This window comes from Amphiprion ocellaris, chromosome 1 (genome assembly GCF_022539595.1).
Source record: "Amphiprion ocellaris isolate individual 3 ecotype Okinawa chromosome 1, ASM2253959v1, whole genome shotgun sequence".
NCBI lineage: Eukaryota > Metazoa > Chordata > Actinopteri > Pomacentridae > Amphiprion > Amphiprion ocellaris.
In genome coordinates this window covers 33,247,655-33,261,934 of record NC_072766.1, presented here as the reverse complement: position 1 = coordinate 33,261,934, position 14,280 = coordinate 33,247,655, and the positions used below count along the sequence as shown (strand labels likewise).

At 38.8% G+C, this 14,280-nt stretch overlaps 1 long non-coding RNA gene across 2 annotated transcripts; it reads right to left on the bottom strand.

The window, feature by feature from the left end:
- Positions 1-5,418: 5,418 nt before the first annotated feature.
- LOC129350992 (uncharacterized) lies at positions 5,419-13,807 on the bottom strand. 2 transcript variants are annotated; one of them, XR_008604611.1, is made up of 2 exons: positions 13,680-13,807; positions 5,419-9,295 (listed from the first exon to the last, which is right to left on the bottom strand). It is a non-coding gene; the product is annotated as an uncharacterized LOC129350992 (long non-coding RNA). The 2 variants fall into 2 exon arrangements; XR_008604618.1 differs by lacking the exon at positions 13,680-13,807 and adding an exon at positions 12,779-13,125.
- Positions 13,808-14,280: the final 473 nt, after the last annotated feature.

Below are 14,280 nucleotides of genomic sequence, written 5' to 3'. Positions count from 1 at the left end.
TATATTGTACAAATAACAAGTCAAAGGAAAGAGACATACATTGTAGAATTGTAGTAATTGTGGGCTGACTGATTTACTGATTTACGGTAATAAATACATTTAAAAATGGCGCTACTTTGGCTCTGAACCTTTATCTACCTGTGGTCGCTCTGTCTTCTGGAGTGATTTGATTGGTTATACATCACGAATAAAACTCCTTTAACTTAACATCTGTAAACAAAACAAAAACGTATCAACAAAGTTTTCTGTTAAAGTTTGTGTTCTTGTACATCTAACTCCAAGATTTTAAATACTTTCATTTACTGCAAATGAATATACTCCAAATGTCTCACTAATAATCATTATCAGCCTTAAAAACCCACAAAACACCCCTTTATACTCGACCACACTTAGTACAGTCCGGTTCCCCCTTCTATAAATCTGCTTGGAATCTTCCACTTCCTGTTTGTCAAAGTGGCCTTCTACCTGGACAGGTTTTGTTGGAGCTCATGCAACAAACATTTTGGGTAACTGCACTTTAATATGGATGGATGACACTGAATTAGAGTCTGTTTTAATGAGACTGAGTTAAGATGTGTAGCTCTGTCATTAAATAGGAAATTATTTCTCAGAATTCACAGAGAAAAGTCTGAAATGTTTGCTAGGTTAGCGTCCCACATGTTCTTTGGCTCAGCTAAAGCTAACTCTCTCCAACTTCTGGATCTCTTGAGTTGCTTGTTGTTAAAATATCTTGCTATAGGTGCTGAAGCTCAGAAAGTCTGAGATGTTTGTTCAGAATAAGCTCATTTTCAAGTCTTATCTGAACTGTCCTCTTTTGTTTGAACTTTCCCTAAATTTAGGAGTTAATGACAGAGCAGCACATCCAGACTCAGTCTCATTTATGTAGAGATTAAACTTCAGTGTCATTCATTGATGTTAAAGTGCAGTTTTTCAAATGTTTGTTGCACATGCTCCCGACCAAACCAGTCCAGGTGGAAGACGATGTGAAGAGAAAAGTCCAGAGGATGAATATCACACATTTACGTTGGAAATAAATGTCCTTTAATTAGACATTGTCATGCAAAAGTTGGATTTCCCTTTAATGATGTTCAAATCCTTGTTGAGTATTTTGTTGATGTTGGTTTCTAAATGTTTTTTGATAGTCAGCCCCAAAGATTAAAACCTTTTACGTCTCTCACACTGCAACAATTCACACATTATCAACTATCTTTCTGACTAAACTAAGATAAAAAGTGAAAAACTGCCTATTTCCTGCATCATGAATGTAAATCTTTTTGTTTTTTATGACAGTAAACTGAATATATTTGGGTTTGACATTTTATAAACCAAAACAAGAAATGAATTACTGGAGAAAACAATCAACAGATTAATGGACAAAGAAAATGTGTTTTTCAACATATATGGCTGAATCACTCCAACATTACAAGATACATACAATTTAAATTCAATTTTACTTATATAATGCCAATTACAGGTCAAATTGTCTCAAGACGCTTTATTTTTATATTTTTTTGTCATATTTAAAATATGACAAAGTAAGAAATTTAAACCTCTTGACTAATCCAATTTATTATTTGGTTTTTAAGAGACTAATCGACAATTAAAATAACTTTCTTCACTAAAACCAATAAACATGAGGTTAAATAGAAGGAACAGTTTTAAATACTGCAGTCCCATGATGACAAGAATAAAGTTTGTCAAGAAAAACTAAATCTGCTGGTGGATTCCATTACAGTCCTAATAAATGATAATAAAGTGTGATACTAAAGGTTTGTGGTGCTAAAAATGTCAACGTAAAGATATCAAGTTGAACATCTGGATGGAGGTTGATAAAAATTGACCTCCCTTCATTTCTCTGGAGTCGACTCCATGGATTTTATGGATGGTGGTTAAAGACCTGCTCTTCTAGTCGTCTTCCTTCTAGTTGCTGTAAAAAGTCAGTCCATCCTGGCCGACTTCAACACCTCTTCATGACAGCTTGTTCTGCCTCCGACCTGGTGGAAACTCCAGAAACTCGGGAAAACCTGTGGCGACTCGAAGAACTCGTGGAGACTCGAAGAACTCGTCGGGCGGGGGAAGGTGTGGTGGGTGGTGGGGGGAGGTGGGGGAGTAGAGGGGGGAGGCCGCCACCTACCTCCCCGCCTACTCTCCGCCCTGACTCCACCCAGACTCCGCCTTGGTTCCACCCATGTGGTCACTTCAGAAACTACGATGCCAAAGGGACGACGAAATTATGTTATTTTATCTGATCTGTAGCTCAGTGAGTTAAGGATTTGCCTATGGAGCTGCAGGTCGCTGGTTCAAGACCAGACACTTCTTAAATTTTCTCAAAATCCTGACAAAGACAAAGAAAGAAAAAGGCCACTGGTGGGTCTTGAACCTGCGACCTTCCAGTCACTAGTCCATCTTCTTATCCCCTGAGCTATCTGCTCAGATACTAATTCTTCTTTTTTTTGCGCATTTATCATCTATTTTTTTTCGTTTTCGAGTTTTTTTTAACCCGAGTCTCGACTCGACCGTTTTTCTCAGTGGGTTGGACTTCAGCCTTTGTGCTGGAGGGTTGAACCCTCAGTTCCAAGACTTTCCAAAGCCTCCACACCTCCCGAGTCCTCAGGACCTGAGCTTTCACACAGTCTGAGGGCTGAAATTTTCTAAGTCCCACAGTAGTTCTCTGTTAGATTTAACTTTCAGACAGTCCAAGGACTGATATCTTCTAAGTTCCTGAGTAGTTCTCTGTTAGTTTGAACCTTCAGACAGTCCGAGGACTGATATCTTCTAAGTTCCTGAGTAGTTCTCTGTTAGTTTGAACCTTTAGACAGTCTGAGGACTGATATCTTCTAAGTTCCTGAGTAGTTTTCTGTTAGTTTGAACCTTTAGACAGTCTGAGGACTGAAATTTTAAAAGTTTCTCAGTACTTCTCTGTTAGTTTGAACTTTCTGGTTAACAGAAGCCTTAAAACTTGTGACCATTAGTCTTGATTTCACATTTAGACCATCCATCTGAGTTCTTCTCAGACCTTCACCTGTGGGTTTTTTAGAAATCCTCAACAAACTTTGATTCTCTTCACTGAACAGTAAAGTTTATGGAGATCAGAAGGTAACATTAGTTTGATAAATGCCTTCAACTACTAGTAGACTTTATCTGGAAAGCAGTTTTCTGAAATGAGTTCTTAGTAAATCTATCCACAATCAAACCAAGAACATAGAAAGAGGAAATGTTTGAAGAAACAACTTGATGTTTTCATTTCAGACTAGAAAATGCTTAAGACCTTTATCTGTTTTTACTCTTTTTCATCCTTTTATTGTTTCTTCTGTTTAATTTGGTCTTCTAAAGTTTAACTGGTGTCTTTTCAAATGTTTTGTCTTTAGTTTGATTCTTCTTAAATGTTTAGTTTTGCTCTTTTCTCACCTTTTATTCTTTTCTAAGGTCTGATTTGATTTTGAAATGTTTAGTCTTTTTAATGTTTGTTGTTTTTTCAAATGTTTTATCGGCTTGTTTGAAAAATTTCGATTAAATCTTTGTTAAGGTTTTTCTTTTTCAATGTTTTAACAACTTGTAATGTTTAATTTTCTTTTTAAATGCTTCATTGTATTTTCTGTTTAATTCTTAAAGTTTTGTCTTTAAGATTTAATTTTCTAATTAAACATTTAATGTTTTAATAAAATGTTTTGTCTTTTTAAAGGTTTAATAATCTAAACGTTTTGTGTTTTTTAAATGTTTAATATTCTTGTTTAATTGGATTTTTTAAATGTTTAATTATCTAAAATATTTCATCTTTAATGTTTCATATTTTGTTTAATTTCATAATTATGTTTTGTATCTTCTGTTTACTTAATTAAATATTTTGTCTGTTTAATATAATTTAATTGTATTTAATGTTTAATTTTCTTTTTAAAAGTTTTGTTGTATTAAATGTTTTTCTTTGATTTAATTGCTTTTTTTATATGTAGTTTCTTTCATCTTTTTTTCTGTCAAGATTTTAACCTCAACCTTAGAAATGAAACAAACCCTTAAATCACAATGAAAATACTTCTGTTGTCACAATCATGAGTTAATCAATTATTCAGTTTATCAATTCAACTTTATTTGTTTAGCACCTTTTACACAGATGACAAAACTAAACAAGCAAAGAGAAAAAAAAAACTATGCTAAAACTATGATTAAAACTCAAAAACATTAAAAAAAATTTTACATGGTAATAAAATATGTTGTGTCCAGGGGATGGAGGGAGTTTATTGAAGTCTTCTTGGGCTCACATGGGAAATCATTTAAAATATAAACTTGATATTCAGTCTAAGGAAACTGCAGAGCGACAGAAGAACCAACAATATCTCCTGTTTTCTCCTTTAATGAGTCGACTCTTCTTGTGCTTTCAGACCAAAGAACTACAGACTCTTCACAACCTGCTCAAACTCTTGGTACAGGACCTCACCACACGGGTCAGGAAGGTTTCTGTCTCATTTCTACTCTGAAGCTCACCTTCTCAAACTGCTGACAAATGTTTCTGCTGCTCTAAAGTCTGCTCTCCAGAACTTCCTAAAAACTCTCAAAGTCTCTTCTGCTGCAGGTTGCTTTGTAGAACTGTTACAGAAAACCTCACTCAACCACATGGAGGGGCCTCAAGATAGTCGTCCAAATGAAACCATACAAAACCCAAACTAGCACAACCCAAACGCTAAAGTCTCCTGCAGCCTACCAGAGAAGCTCTGAGAACAGAGAATCAGGACAGGAACTCTTACCTTCTGGACAACCAACGTTGGTTCTCAAACAAGAATACAGAATGTGTCTGACCAAAAACCTCTAAAGACTCACTACAGCCAAGATAAAGACACAACTCAGCTGCACCAAATCCACTAATCACTGCAAACATTAGCACCATGTGCTAACTGTGGCTAAAGAACCACATTTATCAAGACAACTATCCAGTACAATGTCCTAAAACACACCAAGAAACACATTAAAGACAATTTTACTGCTGGAAGCTGCAAGCCAACGCCTAAAGAACAAACTAAAGCACTGGAGCCAAACCCGGTTCTGTGGTGAAGGAAGCAGAGGAAATGTTTGTCTGCAGCTAAATAAAGCAGGAAGACAGTGAGCTGCTCAGGTGTTCCTGATAACACCAAGCAGCCACCTGGACAGCCAATAGGAACACAGCTTACTGGAAGTCCAGAGGGTTGGGTTAGTGAAGGAAATTTAGTTTAAAGTTGAGGCAGAAAGTTAACAAAGAAAGTTGAAAACCACCTTCTGATACCTGAAATCTCTGAGTTTTCACACAAAGAACGCCTGAACATGTCAAACTGGTTCCATAGTAGAACCATCATTGTAAAAACGTCATAGTATGGTGTGTTGCTCAAAAAACATTAGGACCCGGCTGTCTAGGGCCGCCCAGGAGCAACACAAAAACAGGACAAACGCTGGTTTCCAGGGGGTTAGGAGGATATTTATTTGAAAGAGTAAGTTGACAACACAACATGTGAGCAGAAAAATCACAAAGTCTGTCTTTAGTTCAGCTGAAAATATTAGTTTTTGTCTTTTTTATTGACCAAACTTTTCAGGAAGTAGATGAAGAATAATTAAAACTCTCATGTAGAAGTCCATCTTATTTTGGATCCTTGTGGAGAGTTTAATCTTAGAGTTTGTACAGCTGTTGAGTTTTTAGAGTGACATGGATTGTTTTGACATTTAATTACCGAGTCCTGAAATAAAATTACAGTTGTGGATTTCTGTCATTTAGTCTGGACTAAACAAATAACAGCAGCATAAATCTCAAACATCATTATGAGGAGTCTGGATTGAGGTTTCTCACTTGATAATGATCAAAACATGAAATTTAGGTTGGTTTAAAGGAATATTCCACTTTAAATCTTTGAATGTTAACCTAAAGGTTGGTTTCAGGAAGTATTCCACCTACAAGGTCCTCAAACATCCACCTTAAAGGAACATTCCACCAAAAATCCTTGGACATGCACCTAAAATGTTGCTTTAACCGAGTATTCCATCCGAAATCCTCAAAGAGACCTGAGGGGCTGGTTAAACAAAAAATCCTTCAATGTAGACCAAAAAAGTTAGTATGGAGGAATATTCCACCTGAAATGTAGACCTGAGAAGTTGGTTTGGAAGAATATACCATCCTAAACATCCTTACATGTAGACTAAAAGACGGCTTGGAAGAAAATTCCACCTAAAATCCTCCAATGTAGACCTAAAAGGTGAGTTTAACAGTATATTCTACCTAAAATTCCCTACTGTACACCTTGGAGGTTGGTCTGATGGTATATTCCACCCAACATCCTTGAACATAAACTTAAAAAGTTCGTTCAAAGGAATATTCCACCTAAAATCCTTCAATGTAGACCATAAAATCTTGGTGTAAAGGAGTATTCCACCTTAAATGTAGACCTAAAGGATGGGTTGGAGTAATATTCTACTCTAAAATCTTCCAATGTAGACCTAAAAGGTTGATCTGATGGTATATTCTACCCAACATCCTGGAACATTTACCTAAAAGGTTGGTTTAATGGTATATTCCCAGAAGAACCCTTGAACATTGGGCTTAATGGTATATTCCACCCAAAATACTTGTACATATACCAAGAAGCCAGTGTAAAGGAAATGTAGACCTAAACTGATCGTTTAAAGGAATATTTAAATGATTACTTTCATTATTTAATAATCTGTTATCAGTCAGAACCCTGGCAAACTTATTTTCATCAGTTTTTTAGTGGAAGTCACAAATAAAGGAGCTCTTGGTTTTTCCCGGTGTTGGTGAGTCAAAAGCTGCTGTTTCAACACAGAACGTTCACATCCATCCACAAACCTCTCAGCACTCAAACATCCACAGACAGGAGGCCGGCTGGGCCGAGGCTCGGTGGCGTCCTCAGACCCACGAGTCGGGGAGTCGCTGAACTTGTTGGTCCGGTTTGAAGGCCTCCGTGTGGTCCAGTAGAAGTCCATGTAGTCGGTGTTGGCTTTGAACCACAGCGACTGGCTGCCATCAGGTGGACCGGCTCATCCTCATAGGGCTCCTCCTGTAGCCTTGAGGGGACCTCAGGAACATTCAGTAGCTGTTGGAGCTCTTCCTGTCAGGCTCGTGGTAGAACGGCTCTGAAGAATCTTGTACTTGTCTTATCTGGAACAATCTAACAGCCTAAACTGTTAACAGTGGTGTAAAGAAGCAAACACACAAACATAGATTAGATTTATTTTAGAAAACAAATCAGCTTAGAGTCATTTGTTCACACATGTGGCTGATTAGGAGGCCGTCCAATCAGATTCGAGGTCTTCACTCTGTCGGTTGTTTGTTCGGTGAGACTCTTGGACCTCCATCAGCTGACGTGGATGTTTGATGGTCTTCCTCTCTAGTGCCAGATGATTCATCCATGAATTCAGCAGCTACAGACTGAAATGAAGCTCATGCTGCCGTTATTGAATTCCTGTTCCAGATCAAATGTTCAGAGCTCACCTTGAATGCAGCCATCTGCTGTCTGACAGTTTTTCTCATTGTAGTCTTCAATAAAGTCTTTTTCCTCATGTAAGGATGTGGTGAGACTCTTTCTCAGTCGCTGCAGACGTCCCTCATTGTGCATCTCCAGAGAAGAAACAGAAAAACTGGTCACTGCTTCAGCATCACAAACGCTCTCCAGCATTGAGAGTGTTTTAGGAATTCATTCATTGTGTTGTGAACTTTGAAGGAGCAGAAACTTTACAGCTGCCAAAGATATGAGCTCCAATTCTGGATGTTTTAGGAAATGAAGTTCATGAAATGAACACTTGATTTTTGCTGATAACTCTCATTAAATTACTGAAGAAATCTAACATAAAAACCTGTAAACTCTCAGGCAGCTTTTGTTCAAGTTTGGCTATAATTCTATCATCATGTTCTGGAACCAGGACTCTGCAGAAGTTCCTTCAATCAGATACTTGTGTGTTTCTATTTAAGGCCTCAGGTTTGAACATACAGCAGAGGATTAGAAAGGAGTGATTTTAATGTTTAAATCAGTCCAGTAAATGTTCGGCATGAAAATTATTAAAAAGTTTGATTTCAGATAGATTTGCGTCAAATAATATTGTATAGTCTCACTTAAATATATCCAAATGAGTTCAGTGTATTTACATTTTATTGAATATTTGATTTCTTCATCTCAATACTGTAGGGTCTGACCCTAAATATTATAATAATGATGTCTATTTAAATAATATTTTAGTGTAGAGTCATAAACTTTAATCAGCTAAACTTACATAATAAATATCACTGTACAATCTTAACCTGAACATTCATATTATTGAGGTCAATTTACATAAATCATGATATTCTAGAGTCTTAACTGGAATATTTCTAACATTAATCTTTTTGTATTGTGCTGATAAACAACAATAACCCGACTTGCAGATAATATTTGTTGTCTGTGATTGTGAGACTAAATTCCTCCACATTCTGGAACTGGACTGCATTTCCCAAAATGGAAACATGGACAGAATTTAACACTCATGTATCCATGGCAACGCTAACGTTTCTGCTTCTTACCAAAGTTCACAACACAAGTAAAGATTTTAATGTAAAACTTCAGGGATGACTGCTAACCATAAGTATTCTGATCAATACTTCATGATCAATATCAGGACAGATGTTACAACTCCAGCTGTTGCATTAGACTGCAGTTGTTCAGAGAAATTAAAACATCACATTCCTCATAAAAACTAGATGGGACTTTTATTAAATTAAGTGTTGGTGAATAAACAGTGTAAAAAGTGTAAAGCAGCTCCATTAAATCAGGAGATGTGAGACTTCCACAGCATGGATCACCATCTGCTGTGTTGATTCATAGCTGAATGTCAGAATGAACTGAGATAGAAAAGCTGCTTTGAGCTGCAACATTACGGTCTGACAATCCAACACCATCACAGTTTTCATCTGGTTGTTTTGCTCCAACATGCTGTGAAGTTCAGGTTTTACCTGAATCAATACAGAGATTCTATTTCCAGCCAAGACTGAAATAAAAATTAGAATGTCATGAGGTTATTAATGCAACTAAATCCTTACAGATGGAAGGATTTACTTCTAAGTTCTAATTCAAGTTTCAGTTGGAGCACATTGCATTCACAAAGAAAAACAGCGAAACCTTCATAGCAACATTTAATAAACCTAAAGCTTCCCTGTTAGCACATTGGTGGAGTTTGTTACTGAGCATCTGAACCTTAAATCCAGTGAGACGACCATCTTCAGTCGAGGCCAGTCAGAGAACTTCAAGACCTTCCATCAGCTGGACCAGATGTGGCATCATCTCCCTCTGAACATCTGGATGACAGGAGAAAAGACAGAAATCAAACACAGATCACAGAAATACAATTTATTCACTTTCATCATTTTATAAAAGTAGCATGAACTTTATTAAAACTTGACATCAGTAATGAAAGTAAATGTTTTTATCTCATGTTGAACTAAATGTAAAGTAAATTTTAATGACAGTTTATCCTGAGAGGAGTGAGAATGGAGCTTTTCTTTCCTTTTTAGAATATTCCCTCAAAATTTTCTGTTTATTATTGGCTTTAGAAGCATTTTTCTTTACTTATTTATTTTTAGATACCTCAGACTGATACACTTTGCGGGTTTGCAGATAATTTCATGTACAATGACAATAAAGATCTTCCATCTGTCATCACTGGAAACGTGAGGTCTCTCCTAAATAAGACGGATGAGCTAGCCGCGCTAAAGCTTGTTTTATGCTTGCCGCGTCCGCGAGGTCCGTGCGGAAAAATTGCGCCATTTTTGCACCCACGCCCCCTTGTGCGGCCTTTCCGTACGGTAAATTTCTGCTCCACGCACCTCCATATTTTTCTAACCAACGTGGACGGAGCCGCGCGGAAAAACATGGCGGAGGGCCAGGACCTACTCGTAGCTGAAGTCTACAAATACGTGCACTTATACGATTCATCACAGAGATAACCGTGGTAACCGGGTTATGAAGTATTCATGGCGTAAAATTAAAAGTAACTGCTGAAATGCTTTTATTCGGTAAAATGACATGTTTTAATTGGTGTATGGCAAACTTCTTCTTCTCTAGTTTAGTACCAGAGTAGACAAGGTAGACGTGTGTTTGAGATACACTGCCCCCTGCAGTTTGGAAGCAGACTTCTTCTTCTCTAGTTTATTACTGGAGTAGACCAGGTAGATGTGTAGACATTTATATCAAGGAGCAGCGGTGTACCAGGGACATTGAGCTGCTAGCTGTTAGCATCCGGCCGTACTACCTGCCGAGGGAGTTTTCACATGTTACTGCAGTAACGGTGTACATCCATCCCTCGGCCAACTGTGAGCTCCTCCACAGTGTGGTTTCACGGTTACAGACAACGCATCCTCAAGCCTTCTTCCTCATCACCGGGGATTTTAACCATGCTTCCCTGGCTGCCACTCTCCCCACCTTCCATCAGTTCGTGGACTGCCCCACCAGGGACAACAAAACTCTGGATCTGCTCTATACAAACACAGCAGATGCCTACAGTTGCTCCCCCCTCCCCCTGCTTGGCCGCTCAGACCACAACCTGGTCCATCTGCTCCCTGCTTACACACCTTTGGTGAAAAAACAACCCCCAACCAAAAAGTGTGTGAAGCAGTGGTCTGAGGAGGCCAGTGAGGCACTCCAAGACTGTTTTACCACCACAGACTGGGAGGTGCTCTGTGGGCTGCATGGACAGGACATTGACAGCTTAACGGACTGCATCACAGAATACATAAACTTCTGTGTAGAAACCATCGTACCCACTAGGAGGGTACGGTGTTTCTCAAACAATAAGCCATGGGTGACTCCTGAGCTGAGAGCCTTGCTGCTGGAGAAAAGGAGGGCCTTTAAGTCTGGTGACAGTGAAGATCTGAGCAGGGTACAGAGGGACTTTAAGAGAAAGATCAGGGAGTGCAAGGCCAGCTACAGGAGGAAAATGGAGGATCAGCTGCAGAACAACAACACAAGAGAGGTCTGGAGAGGACTCCAGACCATATCAGGGCAGGGCAAGGGCAAAAAGGGGGAGTCTGAACCTGGGGACTGAGTGTCTGATGTGGTGGTCTGCAGCACAGGAGCCCCTCAGGGTACAGTACTCTCACCTTTCCTCTTCACCCTCTACACATCAGACTTCCGCTACTCCACAGACAGTTGTCATCTCCAGAAGTTCTCTGATAACACTGCCATCATAGGATGCACGTCAGAGGGGAACGACTGTGAGAACAGGAAGGTCATCATGGACTTTGTCTACTGGTGTGAGCAGAACCACCTCCAAATGAACGCCAGCAAGACAAAGGAGATGGTGATCGATTCCCACAGGAAACCTTCAAACACTCCACCACTGAACATCCAGGGACTTGACATTGAGAGAGTGAGGACCTACAAGTACCTGGGTGTTCACCTAAATAACAAACTGGACTGGACAGATAACAGTGACTCTCTGTATAAGAAGGGTCAGTGTCGTCTATACCTGCTGAGGAGACTCGCATCATTTGGTGTGAGCAGGACACTGCTGAGGACCTTTTATGACACTGTGATGGCATCCATGGTCTTCTATGCAGTGGTGTGCTGGGGAGGAGGATGCTCTGAGCGTGATAAGAACAGACTCAACAGACTGATTAAAAGAGCAGCTCAGTCTGTGGCTGATCCCTGGACTCCATGGAGGTGGTGGGAGAGAGGAGGGCTCTGGCCAAACTGTCTTCTATCATCAGAAACACCTCCCACCCTCTGCATCAGACTGTGAACTCCTTAAGAAGCGCCTTCAGCAACAGACTGGTTCACCCTAGGTGTAAGAAGGAACGTTTCTGCAGGTCGTTTATTCCAGCATCTGCTAGATTGTACAATGCCACACTATAAACTCCACCGTGTACTGTTTACTGCTGCACTTTTTTTTCTTCCCCCATTTTAGACACGCATCCTCCTACTTATGTGCAATAACTGATACCTCATCAGTGCAATAACCGATACCTCATCCTCTTGTATATAATCTTCTACATATTTAAGAAGAAGAAAAAAAATCATCTGTATATAATGTTTTTTCTGCAACTTGTGCACTGTGTTTCTTTTTCTTATCTATTCCTGAACTGCCTGTATACTTTTTCTTTGGAGCTGCTGTAACGGTGAACTTTCCCCACTGTGGGATCAATAAAGTTTATCCTTATCCTTATTATAACATATTGCTAAAAAAAGAACTGCAAACCTTCCCAACCACCTCTCAGGCTGCAAAATTCCAACTGCAACAAAGAATTATCTGATGTAGTTCTTATTAGAATCTTTACTGATCCAGCTCTGGAATTAATAAAAATCTGTATATGGATATGATTTTCTCTGATGGGACCACTATGGAAGCCGTATTAACAATAACTATCCTTTGAAGGGAAAGATTAGATCTTCTTCAGGTGGATAAAAAAAAATGCTCTCCCTTAAAAAACAAAAAACTGCATACAATAAAGTAAATCTCTTCTGCACTGCACACATACTACACTTTTGTATAACTCTGGATGTCAGAGTGACGGCAGACAGATCCACCAATCAGCCACAACATTCTGACCACTGACAGCTGAAGAGAACAACATCCATCATCTTGTTCTAATGTAACGTTCTGCTGGGAAACCTTGACATTCATGTGGATGTTTGACATGTACCACCACCTAAACACTGCAGGACAAACAACCCCCTAGTCTCCATGGCAACAGCAGTCCTTGATGCCAGCTGCCACCCTCAGCAGGACAAACTCAAACTGCTCAGGAGTGGTCTGAGGAACACGACAGAGCTAAGCTGTTCACCTGGGTTCCACACTCCCCCCATCCAGATCTGATTGAGCATCTGTGGGATGGTCCAGGATCAGCCTGGTCTAGGTAGGACCCACCCTGCAACCCACAGGAGCCACAGAATCCACAGGACATCCCCAGAGGTTCTGATGAACCACTGGGTCAGAGGAGTTTTAGCAGCATAAAGGGACCAACACAGTATTAGTCAGGTGGTCAGAATGTTATACTGTTATATTGTCATGCTGATTATATGATCAGTAAATGTTACCATCAATTATAACGTCCACATTGATCAGGAAAAAAAAAACAACTATCAGTTCATTCAGAAACTGTGGGGTTAAACCTAAAAACACAGACCTCAACAGCAGTTTGTTTCAAAGCATAACACCAGCCGGTTTTCAATAAGAAGCTTCCAGAGCAACAATTAAATGACAGTTTTGTTCTCATTAAGTTCACAGAGTCAGAGTCAGCCAAAAATAATGTATACACACATCAGGAAAAGAAAAACTTTTATAAATATTTCATTTGTATAAGTACTTCTATACATATAGATTCCTCGTTCTAAGTTTGATCAAATCATGACAACTCTGTGTCCTGTTGTACGATGTTTTCCCAACAGATGGCGCTACCCTCATGAATGGAGCATCAACAAGTGACGTCTACAACACAACAGAAATGTCTGGAAGCCAGTGGCCACCACTTTGAGCACCTCCAGTAATTGTAGAGGCCAAAGATAACTTTTATTAATCTGGTGATGTCTGAATAAAATTGGTATTGAAATATTTATGCAAGTTTTTCTTTTCCTGATGTGTGTAAACATTATTTTGGCTGACTCTGTAGTGTCTGTAGTGATGTTGCCTAGTGACCTTCTGGCAGGTCACCAGGCAACATCTTTTTATAATAATGACAAAGATACGTGCATTCTACAGGAGTGATTTTCCTCATGTGCAGGTAAAGATGTGTGAGGAGCTTAGAGATGACAGGAGCAGGAGTCATCCTCACTAATTCAGCTTCCACCTAGAAACAGAAAGACCACAAACAAACACACGAATAACAACAAAGAGATATTTGCAATATAATCATGTGTAAATGTTAATTAATTATTGCTTGGTAGCTGCCTCAATATCTCAGCTTTTGTCTGTTATGACCACTAAATGTTATCTTTTATTGTGTGTGTGTGTATATATATATATATAATAATATATATAAATATATATATATATATATAAATATATATATATATATATATATATATATGTGTGTGTGTGTGCATGAGTGTGTGTGTGTGTGTCTTCAGTTATGGTCTTATGTTGTTCTCTACTTTTGATCTGCCAATGGGACTTGAGATGGAAATTAGCCGTATGGCTACAATCTCTCGTATTTACATGGAAATGTACATTAATACAAATTGTCCCATTTTAAAAATAAATAAATGAATGAATGAATAATAGACTCTCAAACGTTCAACCTCACAGCCTCAAAATATGTTTGGGAAGTGTTGTGTTCCTAAATTCTGC